General features: G+C 39.8%; 1 protein-coding gene and 1 long non-coding RNA gene across 7 annotated transcripts in view; both read right to left on the reverse strand.

Moving 5' to 3' along the window:
- Positions 1-16,484, reverse strand: part of POU2F1 (POU class 2 homeobox 1) — a 399,485-nt gene that overhangs the window by 143,035 nt on the left and 239,966 nt on the right. Inside the window, exon 1 of one of the 6 annotated variants that reach the window (XM_055587188.1) lies at positions 12,094-12,114. The exons of the other annotated variants lie outside the window; for them this stretch is intronic. The gene's annotated coding sequence lies outside the window, so the exon portion shown is untranslated. Of the gene's footprint in view, positions 1-12,093; positions 12,115-16,484 lie in introns of those variants that run through there. 6 annotated transcript variants of the gene reach the window in all.
- Positions 3,244-16,484, reverse strand: part of LOC129656554 (uncharacterized) — a 30,404-nt gene continuing 17,163 nt past the window's right edge. Inside the window, exon 2 of the long non-coding RNA XR_008716377.1 lies at positions 3,244-3,657. This is a non-coding gene — a long non-coding RNA (uncharacterized LOC129656554). The remainder of the gene's footprint in view (positions 3,658-16,484) is intronic.

Raw genomic sequence — 16,484 nt, forward strand, 5'->3', positions numbered from 1 at the left:
GCTGCTGCTGTTGTTCAGTCGCTAAGTCGTGTCTGACCTTTTGTGACCTCATGTACTGTAGCATGCCAGACTCCTCTGTCTTCCACTATCTCCCAGAGTTTGCTCAAACTCATATTCATTTAGTCGGTGATGCTATCTAACCATCTCCTTCTCTGCAGTCCCGTTCTCCTTTTGTCTTTAATCTTTCCCAGCATCAGGGTCTTTTCCAATGAGTCGGCTCTTCGCATCAGGTGGCCAAAGTATTGGAGCTTCACCTTTCAATGAATACTCAAGGTTGATTTCCTTTAGGATTGACTGATTGGCTTGATTTCCATGCAGTTCAAGGGACTCTCAAGAGTCTTCTCCAGCACCACAATTTGAAAACATTGATTTTTCAGTGCTCAGCCTTTTTTATGATCCAATTCTCACATCTGTACATGACTACTGAGAAAACCATAGCTTTGACTATACAGACCTTTGTCAGCAAATTAAGTCTGTGCTTTTTAATACATTGTCTAGGCACCCCACTCCAGTACTCTTGCCTGGCAAATCCCACGGACAGAGGAGCCTGGTAGGCCGCAGTCCATGGGATTGCTAGGAGTCAGACACGACTGGGCGACTTCACTTTCACTTTTCACTTTCATGCATTGGAGAAGGCAATGGCAATCCACTCCAGTGTTCTTGCCTGGAGAATCCCAGGGACGGCGGAGCCTGGTGGGCTGCTGTCTATGGGGTCGCACAGAGTCGGACACGACTGAAGAGACTTAGCAGCAGCAGCAGCAGGTTTGTTATAACTTTCCTTCCCAGGAGCAAGTGTCTTTTAATTTCAAGGCTGCCGTCACTGTCTGCAGTGATTTGGGAACCCAGAAAATAAAGTCTGTCCCTGCCTCCACCTTTCCCCTTCTATTTGCCCTGAAAAGATGGGACCAGATGCCATGGTCTCAGTTGTTTGAATGTTGCTTAGGATGTAGGCCTTTTGTAAGAGTTCGAAGCTTTATGCAGGGATCTCAGCTGCATTTCTCCACCCTGAAAAGTCTAGTCTTCTGCTAGAATAGACATTAAATCACAAGGGTCTGGAGGATGGTTTGGACAAAGGCCCTTAAGGCAGCGCCAGGGTGAGCTTGGTGACTATACATTTTCTTCTTCATGGATTCTGTGGAAATCCCTCACATATCCTTCGGCTTGCACAGAAAACATGTAAAGGAATGTTATAGGCATTTGTAGGATTTTTGTAGAATTTCTCTGAATAATCCATTATAGTGTCAGAAGTCTTTGAGAGTAAGTTTTAAAATAAACAATTTCAATCCTCAAAAACAAGGTCTAGGACTTCCTTGGTGGTACAGTGGATAAGAACTCCACCTGCCAATGCACAGGACACGGACTCAATTTCTGGTCCAGCAAGAATTCCACATGGCACAGAGCACCTAAGCCCATTAGCCACAACTACTGAGGCTGAGTTCTAGAGTCCATGAGCTGCAACTACTGAAGCCCATGTACCGAGAGTCTGTGCTCCACAACAAGAGAAGCCACCAAAGCCAGTCCTCCACAAAGAAGAATAGCCCCACTTGCTGCAACTAGAGAAAGCCTGCATGCAGCAACGAAGTCCCAGCACAGCCAAAAACTAAATACATTTAAATTAGGAAAAAAAAAAAAATCCACAATGCTCTAAGTTGATTTGCTTACAGCAACTGCTGCTCTGTGTTGCCATAGCACAGTGTATCCTCTATCATAGCTCTTCCTTTACTCCACACTCTTGTCAATGTGGTTTAAAGTCTCCTCCTCTGCCCTGATTTTCACAGACATTTCTAGTGCTCACTACCTCAAGGTAATGCATCAACAATGACATTACCTGAGTGATTCTTGCCTTGGCTAGAACAGGAAAGTAAGAATCAGCAGACTCTTTCCTTAGCTTCACTAAGATGATAAGGGTCAAGGACAGTGACATGGTTTACAAGATACTATCTGTATTTTTTAAGAATGGAGATCTGTGAAAGGTTTTGAAGAATACTCTTAACAGGACAGCAAGGATGGAAACTTATTGGCTGATTCTGAGCCACGTGTCACAGTAATCTAGGTGGTGGTAGCTTAAACTCAGATAGAAAATACAGGGATAAATTCAACGTGTTTTTTAGAGGTAAAACTGACAGGTGTCTGATTTGATGTGAGGGAAAAGAAAGGGATTGCCTCTCTTAGGCTACAGAAAATGAACTAGAAGAGAGATAAAAGTTACAACAAGGAGACATATTTCAAGTTAATATTAAGAACTATTTTAAAATTATTATATACTTTAAAAAAAGGAATGATTCCAATTACAGCATTCACAGTTAAAACTTTTGCATTATATTCCATCTGATGTGTACCAGCAAGTCAACTGCAGCAATGCATCCAGGACTCCTACTGTCTGGCTGTGACTTTCTCTTCCAACCTGACCTTTACCTATTCCTTTACCTTTCTTTAACTCCAGTAAAATGGAATTTTAAAACACTCCCGATTTTCTTTGACTGCTCTGTATTTTCTCTCCTTTGTTCCACTTGCTCCTGCAGTCAGAAACTCCTGTAAGTATTCATATTCTACTCATCCTTCACAATCTCTCTCCACTGCCACCTCTTCAATGAAGCCTGCCATAAACAGCCTTCTTGAGAAGAGTGCTGTTGCTGTTCAGTCACCCAATTGTGTCCGACTCTGCGACCCCATGGACTGAGGCATGCCAGGACTCCCAGTTCCTCCCTTGAGAAGGGCATCTGTGCCTTCGTCAACTCCGGAACTTTCTTAAAATCCACCAAGTGCCTTATCCGTAGGCACTGAGAAATGAATACTTGATGGGGATGCTAGACAAAAAATTAAATTCCTAAAGGGAGGCTGAGCTTGAACTCTGATTTCCCCTCTAATTTTTATGATTTCGTGATTCTATAAGGCCTCTATTAAAATAGCCTTAAGACACACCTAAGCACTATTTGTGTTTAGTATGTTGAACACTTACTGAACAGTTTTCTTGTATCAGATACCATGTTAGGTAGGCTTCAACGTGATCTGATTTAAACCTAACAAAATTCTCTGAAGCAGTTATTTTTTGCTTTATTTTATAGATGAGAAAAAGGAAATTTAAGCAAACTGTCGTAATTCAGATGCTATAAAAACGGCAGAATAAAGGCACAAACTTTAAGTTTAAGCCTACTGCCCTTAAACCAACGTCACAGACGCCAATCGATCTAGAATTCAATTTCCACTTCTAAATAAACAAAACAAAGCAACTCATCTACTCAGTGGGTTCAATTCAATTTGACAATCATTTATTTATAGTGAAAGGCATTAACAAAATTCTGAAAGTAATATGCGAAGAATAACATTAGAGCCTATCATTGTATGTATTAGAGTTCATGGTAGCACGGAAGAAGATTCTATAGTTTAATGCTAAAGATGAAACATCACGTTATTTCCCATTTTTTTCATTAAAATGTTTATTTTAAGAGAGAAAAATAAGCTCATATTGACAGATGCTCTTCTTCACAAGCAATGTTCTATAGGAGCAGGGTTTCCCACTTTTGCCTCCAGATCAGAATATGGAGAGGTAAGGACTGCCTCCAGGACAAGGTGTAAGATCTTAGTCTCATGAAGAAGTTTTTAAAGTTTTGGACAGTGGGAATACCAAAGTGAGTATACCATGGTATTTTCAAATACCTGAAAAATAAACAAGAAATATATTTTAAATCCTGATTATTATTATTCTGTCAAATAACAATGGAAAGCCAGAGATACAACATGGTCTAACAGAAAGCAAAACAGTGGAAGAGGGAGTAAGTAGTGCTTCCGTACCTGATACTATGTGCTATGAATGAGGAGCACATTACCATAACAACAGGTTAATGCTCAGTGTTAACACGTGCCAAGGACTATTCCAAGTATTTGACATATACTATTCTCACAAGAGCAAGCCTATTAGGTAAGTTCTATTATTACTCCCATTTAACATATGAGAAAATTGAGTGATATAAAGACATTAACTGTTGCCCAAAGAGACCTAGCCAGCAGAATGGAGCTTAAGTTTTACTATCTAGTTTATCTCTGGAGCCCGTCCTGCATTTAAACTCTTACCTGAGACGCTAAAGGGGCCAAGAAGAGCTACAACTTATAAATCAGACAAGAAAGTCAGAGCAGGATTCGCTGAGTAGAACAAATGAAACAAGGAGTACTGGGGTGGAAAAGTATAGAAAAAATAGAACATGAGAAGGGAAAGTGGTGTGATAGTCACAAGTTCAGGAAACAGCAAATGGTATGTGTGAGGTGGTAAGGAAGTGCTGGGAAGTAAAGTTAAGAGAGGTAAGCAAGGACATAAAGTTCCTCATATTTAAATTTCAGCTTCAATTTAAAATAACTTAAAAGTTTAAATTTTGACCTTAAAGTCTTAAGGATTTTAAGCAAGAGTAACATAATTTTTTTTTAACTATTTTTTGATAGTTTTTTGGAAGCTATATGACTACAAGTTAACAGGGTGTCGAGTCTGAAAATTGAACCATTGCATGAACTCAAGGCACGAATGGGGTTAGAACTAAAGTGGTCGGCTGAGAATGGAGAAGACACAGCGTGAACACTAAGGGGCAGCCTTGGCACCAGTTTACATGCTCAGCTCAGTGAAGGAGATGAGCAGGATGGCTGCCAGCTTCTGGGCCGAGTGACGGAGTATGTAGGTGATGGCATTAAGGAGGAGGGAAGCATGAGTGCGAGAAGGGACAATGTGGGTGTGAAGAGGGAATGAGTTTGGGTATATTTAATTTGACATGCCTATGGGATCCAAGAGGTTCAGCAAGGAGCTGAATTTATAGGTCTGAAACAAAAAGGAAAGGTCCCTGTCTTATCCAGATCACAGTATTCTTCAACACACTGCCTCACTCCAGAAGGACGACACAGGCCAGGCAGCCCTCCACACCACCTACACACCGTCACTGCCATCCCTCTTTCTCACCACATCACGTTCTGTAAAACCCCACAGTGATGACAGGAACTGTCCTACCAACAAATGCCATGATCGCTACATCTTCAAGCTTCAGTTTTTCTTTATTCAACCAGCAAAATAATCTTCCTTATTTGCTGTTTTGTTAACCTATCACCTTGCCTGGTGTACAAAAGTGCACCTGCAGGGGCGGGAGTATGACAACAAAAAAGATACCTAGGAAAGAAGATTCTTGCTAACAGTTTTCATCACAATTTCTAATCTAAGCAAATATTCACTGCATTTGTTCCCTAAAGGATAGGGGAGTAAGACATACAGTGTGGCTGTTACAGCAAAGATGGCATCATTTTAGGCTCCTGATCACACGGTACAAGGTAACTTTACACAAGCAGTGTGGTCTTTAAAGACATCTGTATGCATTATGGTGAGCTAGATTAACCTGAGCTAAATCTGTATTCATATTTGCTTCTTGGGGGCTGGGGTGGAGATAATGTTAAAAATGCAGGCTTCTGTTACCCAGTGGCACTTTATTACACCTCATACTAGACCCTTGTTTCTTAACTTCAGCACTACTGACCTTTGGGACTGGGTAATGCCTTGCTGTGGACACTGCACTGTGCAGTATGGGATGTTTAGCAGCATCCCAAGTCTCTTAACAAGATGCCAGTAGCACCCTTCTCCCAGACGCAGTCAAATGCCTCTTGAGAGGCAAAATCGCCCTCATTTGAGAACACCTGCTTCAGACCCACACAAATTTACTCAACACTCTTTTTTTGTGAACTGTCCTCTGGAACTAATCCTGATTCCTGGAATGCTCTTCCACATTCAGCAGGCCAATCTTTTGTTATTCAAACAACTCTTAAAATCCCTCTTTTATAAGCTTCAAGCACAATTATGTCCCAGAATTCTAAAAATCATGAATATTTACAGGCTACTAAAAGGCATTCTCCACTGGATCTGATCTTTAGTTCGCCAGGAATTTGCCCGACGACAGGCTGGTCAATTGTGGGGGTGCTTTAATATTTTTCATTTGTCCAATATCTAGTCCTCTATGTTTTTACAAAGTTCTAGTATTCTTCAACTTAATAGCTACCATTTATTAAGCCTTTACTGTGGCTAAATACTGTTCTAACCGCTTTGATACATTATGCTCAAAACAGCCCAGGACTCAAACACAGGCAGTCTGGCTTTAGAACCCCACCATCATCCCCTGAGGCCCAGCCTCCCAAATGTTCATCAGTAACTGCATCTACTCTACCTATTCAAGGTTTTATGATCTCAGATCGTATACAATCTCAAGGTTTTTTTTTTTTTTTAAATTTCCTGTTCTTTTGTTTTTCCTATTAGAACAGTAAGAAAAACAAACCAGAGAGACATACAGTTTGCACTGACCAGTCTGACGGAAGTATCAAAGAGCATTCTATGAGCCTAGTACATGGCCTAGAATATACTGGTTTCTCAGTAACTACCTGGTTGAATGGATGCCTAAAACATTCTAAATTTTTATAATAACCCAGATTGAAGTGCTCTGATTATTTTGTCTTTTTGGTTTTTAAATGCCTCTTCTGGAACTTTCTTCTTTCCTAAAGCAACTTGTCCAAACCTATATACAATATATACAGATATTTTGGCACAAGAGTAGAAAAATATTTCCTATGTTTCTAACAATCCTTCTTGTAAAAGTCAGAACTAGTCTTTTGGGTGCAGCACATCAGTCTGCTGTCTTCAAATAATAAAAAAACAGTAATTTTAAAATTCTCTCTCCTAGTAATAGCTTGAAAGTAATAGCTTGCTGTCCTACATGTAAAAACTGGAATATTTTCTGCAAAATACATTATTTTAAACGTATATAGTTTTCTTTATGTAGACAGTCCGAGTCTTAGGCATTTTGCTACCGGGACAACACTCCCCAATACAACACCTGACATACGTTTTGAATAAGACTAGTCTATAAGTGGACCTCTGAACAACTGTATAATTTATATTTCTTCATGTAAACCAGACCCAGATGAAAACTAGACCACCCTCCTCCTCTGGGGATGCTATCTTAAAGCATTTAGGGCACTTAGCTTGGCAGCGTGGAGTAGGGACACTATTTATATAAATACTTTCAGTAGTATGATTTGCATTCGTGTTACCTGGCGCTTTAAAAGCACCTAATAGCTGGCAGTCCCATATGCTTCTATTTTATTACTGTAACACTTTGCACAGTGGCAAGCACGTGCCTTTGGCATGAGGACTGCTTGAAATCTAAGAAGCTAATATTTTAGCACAATTAATTTCTGGAAAAGGGTTAGAAAGAAGGAAGATTTTCCCTTTCATGCTTATTTATGACTGGAAAGAACAAGCAAAGGAAACCATCTCAATGAAAAGGGAACGCAAAAGCCTAAAAGAAAAGCAAAATTGGTTGGTGGCCCACCTTGCCCCTCACGTTTAAAACAGAGTGGGGGTCATGTAAAAACCTAATGTCAACTAGCTTTTTAAAAGTGACTGCTACAGTCCCAGCCATGCCTCCAGGCAACCTGGGCTGACCCGGGCACAAAGACCACTGACAGGAGAAGCTGTTCTGAAACATAACAACATGTCTGCTAAATAGAAAGTGTTCAGAGTTATTTTTCTAAATTCTTTGGATGAAGACTACTTAGAAAACTTAAACAGCTGTAAGTAACAAAATTAAGCCATTAAAAAAAAAATCAAGCTCTAACACCATCATCTTTGCTACCTATAGCATCTGCTTTTACTTTCACAATACCAGAGCAAACTTTTATTTTTTCTCACATTATAAACTTTTATACTATATTTTAAAATACAAATCATCTTATCAAGTCAAAATTCTTAGCTTATATTTCCAAACATAGTTTCCACTAATCACCACCTTTTCGTCACTCTAGACAAGTAAGCCTGCGAGCTAAATCTTCCACTTAATCCCATTCATCATCCCCTGACTCTCATCAACATCTGTCTCCTTAGGAACATTTATGCTATAGTTCCCTCTACCAAGAACCACATTTCTCCCCTACCCCCTGTTAAGCTCTTTAATAATCCAATATTTCTATTTCAAATAATCCAATAAACCAATATCTGGTTTGCAAGGGTAGGCCACAAGTTACTCCCTTAACTCTGATACATAATCTATCATGGTGGGAAAGATCTCTAAGAGGGGGAAAAAAGGCTCAGCATAAACCTAAATTTGAAAATGATAACAGTTCTTGGTCGACATGCTGGGGCAGAAATTAATTGTATTGTATTTTTAAAACAACTGAATTTCTTTTTAAAAATCCTATTTCTAAGTCCTATCCATGAATGACATTTGTTACATACCACAACCCTCTACCAAATATCTGGGAAAGTATTTTACTGGTATTGTCAGGAAGAAACAGAACTTAGGGGAACAAATCTATTTCCAATGGCATTTGAATAACTTTAACAGGCATAATTATGTAAAAATTAGAGTTTGCCTAACTAATCACAGTCAATTGAAGAGATATCTTTCACGTGAACACTTCATTTATAAAGTGATTTGTTTAAAGAAAGGCTCAAAGACACAAATATGTACCCATGTGCAACACAGGTCATGGAAAGCAAATCTAGGTTTAAAATTACTTTAACTTCCATTATCACAGAAAGATAAATGCAGGGGGCAGTAGTCAATTAAAGTCTACAAAGTGTCTGGCATATTATATGCCCTCGAACGTTTGCTGAATTAAAGCAAAACCCCTGTCAGCATGTCTTCTTTGAGGAAACACATTCAGGGACAGGTAAAAGCGGTGTTTCCAGACAATCTGAAAAGACTCATTTCCATTTCAGAAAACAGCTGTTTTTACTGGATCTTTTATTTCTATACTGTGTTGAAAGACAAACATTATAGAAAACACGATTACCCTCATCTTTGAGTCCTAAACAGATTGCACAGTGTCTTAAGATTTCGTGAAAGTAGAATGTATGGACCAGTGATGCATACTTTGAGTCCACAGAAAAGAGAGACTCAAGGCATTTAACTCCCAGGTGCTGAGGATTCTGGGCGTTTAGCGGGGAGAGAAACAGACAAGGTTTCATTCCTCTTAGGATTTTTCTGTCTCATCACAGAGATACATAATGACAAATCACGATAAATGCTAGAAAAGAAAAGAACAAACAACTATAAGAACACATATCAGGAAGCAATTTTTCTATGGAAACTGTCTTTGTGTTGAGATCTGAAGAATGAACTGGGAATTGACCAGGCAAAGGGAAATGTGGAAGGTCAGAGTTGATACCTGAGAGAACCTGAACAAAGGGGCTGGGTGGCTCATGTGAAGAGGAGGAGGAAAGAGGAAAGGCTGGAGAAGTAGGCATGTGGGATGTTAGTCTTTATTCTAAAAGCAGTGGGAAAGAATTTTTAGCAGAATGATATGACTGGACTTATATTTTCAAAAGATCATCTTAGCTTCAGTGTAGAGAATAAATGAAAGGAAGATTATGGGAGACTACTATTATGCTGTAAGGCAGAGATGATAACTACAAGACTAGGGCAGCTGAGAACATGGACTGAGAAACGGGCAGACTTGAGAGTCCTTAAATAATGTAAAACAGGCTGTGGTAGTTAAGGATTTGGGATGCGAGGCTGGGGGGGGGGGTGTTGGGAATGACTCCTAAGTCTCTGTCCTGGACATCTAAATGAGTAAGGTAATGCTATTCACTGATATGCAGGACACTAGAGAACGACATGTAGCATCAGTTAGTGGTAACTGAAGCCACAGGGATGGATACATTTGCTAGGTTGTAGAAAAAACATATAGGTGTCTAGGACTGAGCCTTCATGAACTTCAATGTCTAAGGACAAAAATGTAAGAAAAGAGAAGCTACTAGAGAAATCAGAGGAAAATCAAAATAATGATTTCACAGCTTCCAGAGGGGTTAGAGAGAGATAGTGGACAAGAATGTCAAATGCTGTTGAGAGCTCAATTAAGAAATGGTCTGGAAAAATGCCCACTGGATTTCATAACCTAGAGATTATTGATGATCAAATAAGAATATTTCAAAGTCTGGTGAATTATTCCAAGGCTCTTAGCAGCAGAACATGACAAGTAGATTTTCTGCTCACCCCTTTAATAAAACCTCTCTTGTTTTCCCTTCCTTATTTCTAACCATCCTTTCTTGCTTTGTACTGTCTCCCTGCCATCAATATAGCTTTCTTTTTCATTTCTTTTTTTTCTATACTGTGTTACCTCCTTCACTTGATTACAATATGGAACTGAAAATACTTCACTTCTTAATTGAACACTTTCTATTCTTCCTGTCCTTTTAAAAAACATTTCACAGTTCAGACTCATGTGGGCAGGGAGGCTGATGGTAAAACTTAGCTGCTTTTAATTACGAACTTCAGAACAATTTCTCTCACAAGGTACATCAATGGCTTCAACAGGAAAAGATTTCGTAAAAAAAAAAAAAAAAAGAAATGAGTTCTTCCTATATAAGAATAGTCTTTTGCTGCTGCTGCTGCTAAGTCGCTTCAGTCGTGTCCAACTCTGTGCGACCCCATAGACGGCAGCCCATCAGGCTCCCCCGTCCCTGGGATTCTCCAGGCAAGAACACTGCAGTGGGTTGCCATTTCCTTCTCCGATGCATGAAAGTGAAAAGTGAAAGTGAAGTCGCTCAGTCGTGTCCGACCCTCAGCGACCCCATGGAATGCAGCCTACCAGGCTCCTCCGTCCATGGGATTTTCCAGGCAAGAGTACTAGAGTGGGGTGCCACTGCCTTCTCCGAATAGTCTTCTAATGAAGGTTAAATATTTTGCTCCTATATTACTTATTTTGGGGCATAATGCAGTCAAACCGCCATCTCTGTTACAAATTTTAAGATAAGTAAATGATTAAGTAGGATTCATTAAAGTAGTTTTTCCTGAACACTTCCAAGGACACAAAGGTATTCTTATACAGGAACAATGAATGGAAAGTAGTTAAGGCATAAATGCTATTTCACAGAACCATCAATCAGTCATTACCAGGGTTTCACATTTTTCATTTATTGTTTAATCAAGCGTCACCATTGGGGATGGGGGGATGAAGAATGACAGAATCTGAAATTCACCATTACTAGGACAGAGTGCCACTAAGCTGGTATTTTAAAATGTCTTTGCTTCTTAACCTAAACTCTTCCAGGCCGTCTTCAAATGTAAAGATTCTGTAACTCTGCCTGCAGAGTTAGGCTGTGTTCGGTCATGTTTGACTCTTTGTGGCCCTATGGCCTGTAGCCCCTAGGATACTCCGTCCAAGGGATTTCCCAGGCAGGAATACTGGAGTGGGCTGCCGTTTCCTTCTCCAGGGTAGCTCAAGCATATACTAACACTTTAAAAAATGAGAATGGAGAACCTGAACAGCTGAATCAGAACATTTAGTCCCATCTTTCAATTTTAGAAAGAATGAGTAGAGAGATTTCATGGCCACTGGGGCCCACTGTAATATTATGGCAGAATGATGTACCCTTACTTGTACGATAGAGTTTTAAAATAAACTGCAAAGTAAGTATCTGATGTAAGAAAACACTCTTGGTAAGAGATGGTCTGTCCTCACCAAGCTGCTCCCTGTTTCCCAGGTAAGAACAGCCGCAGTTGAGGTTGCTGGGGGCTGCTGGTAAAAACAATAATAACACCCCTACTCACAATATCTCATCCAGTCCTCACAGGGGCAAACAGGGTTTAGGATGCTAAGGTCACAAGGCTGGAAAATGAGAAGCAGACTCCCCCGCAGGCCTGCCCCCAAACCACTGTCTGTCCGTCTGTGACGCTGGCTTCCTCAGGGGCCTCTCCCCGCGACCTGAACACCGTTCAAGGGGCCAGTCCCTGTTTCCCTGAGCTTAATGCACCCTATGTGCCAGTTCCTCTGCACCGCTATTTACAGGTTCCATTTTACTGGCTAATATTTAATGATGTTTCCTCACACAATTCACTTGTCCAATATCCTATCCCACTCCTTTGCTTCTTTCATAATGTCTATCTGCTGTTAAGAGCATGTCAGTGGAACACATGCATTCTTTAGTAGAGTTACAAGTTTAGGTGGGTCTATTCTACTTATTTTTGGATGAAGATTTTTGAGATTATCTGAAATGAGGTCCAAGACAAAGGCACAACTAACCCCAATGACTTCTGATGTGTACACACAGTTATATATGTGAAAACATTTACTCACCAAGTTTCTGAGCTCCTGCTATGTGCTCTGCTCACTATTCGGGTGGTGGGATAGAAAGAAAACAAGTCAACATCTGCGCCCTTGTGCAGCATACACTCCAATGGGGAAAACCATAATGCTTTTTAAATACACATAAAAATAAATGCTAAAGAGAAAAATTAATCAGACTAGAAAAAACAGAAGCTTTAAAACAATGAGACCGGATTTTCTGTGTGATTTAATCTGTCCAACTATTACAGACATATCAAGGAAAGTTACTCAACAGTAAAATTTAGTCTCTCATTTGTGGGGAAAAAAGACAATCATTGAGAGAATGACAAAATAAAATATCATTAAATCATCCCTCTATGCTCACTACAAAAATAATTTCACCTGTTAGGTAGATTCCACCTAACTTACTTTCCTTTTAGAATATGTACAAGTACAAGAAAAGAAAAGGAGAGGGAAGGGGAGGAAAGTGAAGGAGAGGGGAGGGGGCAAGTGCGGAGAGGAGAGGAAGGGAGAGGCAAAGGAGAGGAACGGAGGGATAGGGGAGGGGAGGGGAAAGAGAACACACTATTAATCTCATCATATAATTCTTCCACCATCAATAATCATTATATTCTTTTGGCTAAGGTTAGCCCTGGAATTTATCAGTTGCAATCTCGGGACTAAAAACAGCATGTTCCAGAAAAACAGTATCTTCTAAAAGGCAAAGAAAAAGATGGAAAACAAGAAAGAACTGTAAAGGAAAGTGACAAGATTGTTAATATTCTTCTTAGATGAAGATGTTAGCAACTAATGAAAACTAACATGACTTCAGAGACATTACTCTGCCAACAAAGGTCTGTCTAGTCAAGGCTATGGTTTTTCCAGTGGTCATGTATGGATGTGAGAGTTAGCTCACATCCATAAAGAAAGCTGAGCACTGAAGAATTGATGCTTTTGAACTGTGGTGTTAGAGAAGACTCATGAGAGTCCCTTGGACTGCGAGGAGATCCATCCAGTCCATCCTAAAGGAGATCAGTCTTGAATATTCATTGGAAGGACTGATGCTGAAGCTGAAACTCCAATACTTTGGCCACCTGATGCGAAGAACTGACTCATTTGAAAAGACCTTGATGCTGGGAAAGATTGAAGGTGGTAGGAGAAGGGGACAACAGAGGATGAGATGGTTGTATGGCAACACCAACTCAAAGGACATGAGTCTGAGTAAACTCTGGGAGTTGGTGACGGACAGGGAGGCCTGGCATGCTGTAGTCCGTGGGATTGCAAAGAATCGGACATGACTGAGCGGCTGACTGAACATGACTTCTTGCAAGAAAATAATTTATAAGAAAGCATAATTTTACCAAATTCATAGTTTAGACTGAACTATGAACAATTAAGAACCTAATTAATTTCCTAACTGTTTTGGTAACACATTTGAGTCCACAGAGAAGTAAGCCTACTAATTAGCAAATACATTAAATTATGTTATGGGGCTTCCCAGGTGGCACAGTGGTAAAGAATCCGCCTGCCAATGCAGGAGACACAAAAGACATGGGTTCGATCCCTGGTTGGGAGGATCCCCTGGAGTAGGAAATGACAACCCACTCCAGTATTCTTGCCTGGAAAATCCCATGGACAAAGAAACCTGGCAGGTTACAGTCCATGAGGTTGCAAAGAGTTGGCTACAACTGAGTGACAGAGCAGCAGCAGTGGGTAGACAAGTGGCTTCTAAGGCAGAGTGTATGGCACCAAATAGCAACTTATCTAAATGCAGAGTCGGCCATGACTGAGCGACTGAACTGAACTGAACTGAACTGAATAAAACAATAGGAATAGGTAACTTCTTATTTAAAACCAAACTGCTTCTTTAATATCCCTGAAACTCCTACAGAAATTAACCAAAAAGGGTAAATTTAGGCAATATGCAAAGATCTAAATGGAAAGGAAAGAAACTAAGCAAAGAAATTATCGAAAATAATCAAACTGAGTATTACCATTATATTACATTACCATTACAGCCACATGGATTTTTGATAGCTTCATTCTCTACCCAAGCATATTTAAAAAAATCCTGAATGAGGAATTTCCTTGAGGTCCAGTGGTTAGAACTCAGCACTTTCCCTGTGGTTTGATCCCTTATCTGGCTGGAGAACTAAGATCCCACAAGCCTGCATGACTTGGAAAAAAAAAAAATCTGCATAGACTAATATAATGTGAATAATGAAATAAAGGAAAACATCAACTTTATTACTGCTCGGCTATGACTAGGAACAAGAAATCCTAGCTAGAGTGAAAAATCATTCTTAGTTTGCAGCTGGTGGTCATTCAGAATAAATCAGGAGTTTGATTTATGATTACTACCTTCCTCATTTTATATAGAGATAAGTCATGAACAATCTGCTTCTGATTCTGTTAAGAGATGTTAGGAAGACAAAAAATTAAATACCTATTTTTAACTATGACTTTTATACCTTTGTCAAACCCATTAATTTATTCTATGATGATATTTATAAGTCCCTAATTTTACTGTCCTAAGCATGTGACTGACAGGAGAGAGAAAAGCAGGAAGAATCACAGAATACAGTCTACAAATTCAAATTCTCCACCCAGGGCAAATCTCCATCCAGTAAACTATAATATGGGTCACCCTAGCTTTTCCTACGAAGCCTATGAGGGCTCCCAATTACTTTCCCAACAACTGCCACACTTCACTGGATACAAGGGAAGGACAGAAGCTACCAACCCTGAAGCCAAGAGAAAGAAAAATCAATGTTTTAAAGAACAAGTCTAAAATATAATCCTCTTAATGCAGCTTAAAATGACTGATTTACAAATTTTGGAAGGTCTAGTGCTTTTTTATTTTATTTTTTAACTTTACAATATTGTATTGGTTTTGCCATATATCAACATGAATCTGCCACAGGTATACACGTGTTCGCCATCCTGAACCCTCCTCCTTCCTCCCTCCCCATACCATCCCTCTGGGTTGTCCCAGTGCACCAGCCCCAAGCATCCAATATTGTGCATCGAACCTGGACTGGCAACTCGTTTCATGTATGATATTATGCATGTTTCAATGTCATTCTCCCAAATCATCCCACCCTCTCCCTCTCCCAGAGTCCAAAAGACTGTTCTATACATCAGTGTCTCTTTTGCTGTCTCGTATACAGGGTTATTGTTACCATCTTTCTAAATTCCATATATATGCATTAGTATACTGCACTGGTGTTTTTCTTTCTGGCTTACTTCACTCTGTATAATAGGCTCCAGTTTCATCCACCTCATTAGAACTGATTCAAATTATTGTTTTTAATGGCTGAGTAATACTCCATTGTGTATATGTACCACAGCTTTCTTATCCATTCATCTGCTGATGGACATCTAGGTTGCTTCCATGTCCTGGCTATTATAAACAGTGCTGCGATGAACATTGGGGTACACGTGTCTCTTTCAATTCTGGTTTCCTCAGTGTGTATGCCCAGCAGTAGGATTGCTAGGTCATATGGCAGTTCTATTTCCAGTTTTTTAAGGAATCTCCACACTGTTCTCCATAGTAGCTGTACTAGTTTGCATTCCCACCAACAGTGTAAGAGGGTTCCCTTTTCTCCACATCCTCTCCAGCATTTATTATTTGTAGGCTTTTGGATCGCAGCCATTCTGACTGGCATGAAATGGTACCTCATAGTGGTTTTGATTTGCATTTCTCGGATAATGAGTGATGTTGAGAATCTTACATGTGTTTGTTAGCCATCTGTATGTCTTCTTTGGAGAAATGTCTATTTAGTTCTTTGGCCCATTTTTTGATTGCGTCATTTATTTTTCTGGAATTGAGCTGTAGGAGTTGCTTGTATATTTTTGAGATTAGTTGTTTGTCAGTTGCTTCATTTGCTATTATTTTCTCCCATTCTGAAGGCTGTCTTTTCACCTTGCAAGATTAACTGCCCATTTCAATGTCTGGCTAAAATTGGGCAATATTTGCCTGTGTGAATCTAAGTTCTCAAATTTTCCTGAACGACAGTTTACAGCTCTCTGATGGTCAAGCAATGTAATCTCCCATGCTTTAAAGAAGAAAAAGCAACAAGCTCTCAGCAGACTTGGAAATTAGACTGAGTTCTGAACACAGTTTCATTTTTTCGAAATCTTAGTGAGTAGAAAATATACTTAAGGAGCCAGAGTAAAAGCATCTCCCCCCAGCCCTCCCCCACCCCCTAAAAAGAGCAATCTCAAACAAACAAAAAAAGACAGAGAAGAGGAGGAGGGAAGAAAAGCCAAGAAAGGACTGGAAAAAGTCTTCCTGATGAACAAATACAAGAACATAGAAAACAAACATATTAATGGCAAACATGTCTAGTCTTAGGAAAACTCTATCCTGTTCATTCTAAAATACTGCAGGCAATCCTTTATTACAAACTTGCTCTGTA

Source organism: Bubalus kerabau, chromosome 6 (assembly GCF_029407905.1).
Source record: "Bubalus kerabau isolate K-KA32 ecotype Philippines breed swamp buffalo chromosome 6, PCC_UOA_SB_1v2, whole genome shotgun sequence".
Lineage (NCBI taxonomy): Eukaryota > Metazoa > Chordata > Mammalia > Artiodactyla > Bovidae > Bubalus > Bubalus kerabau.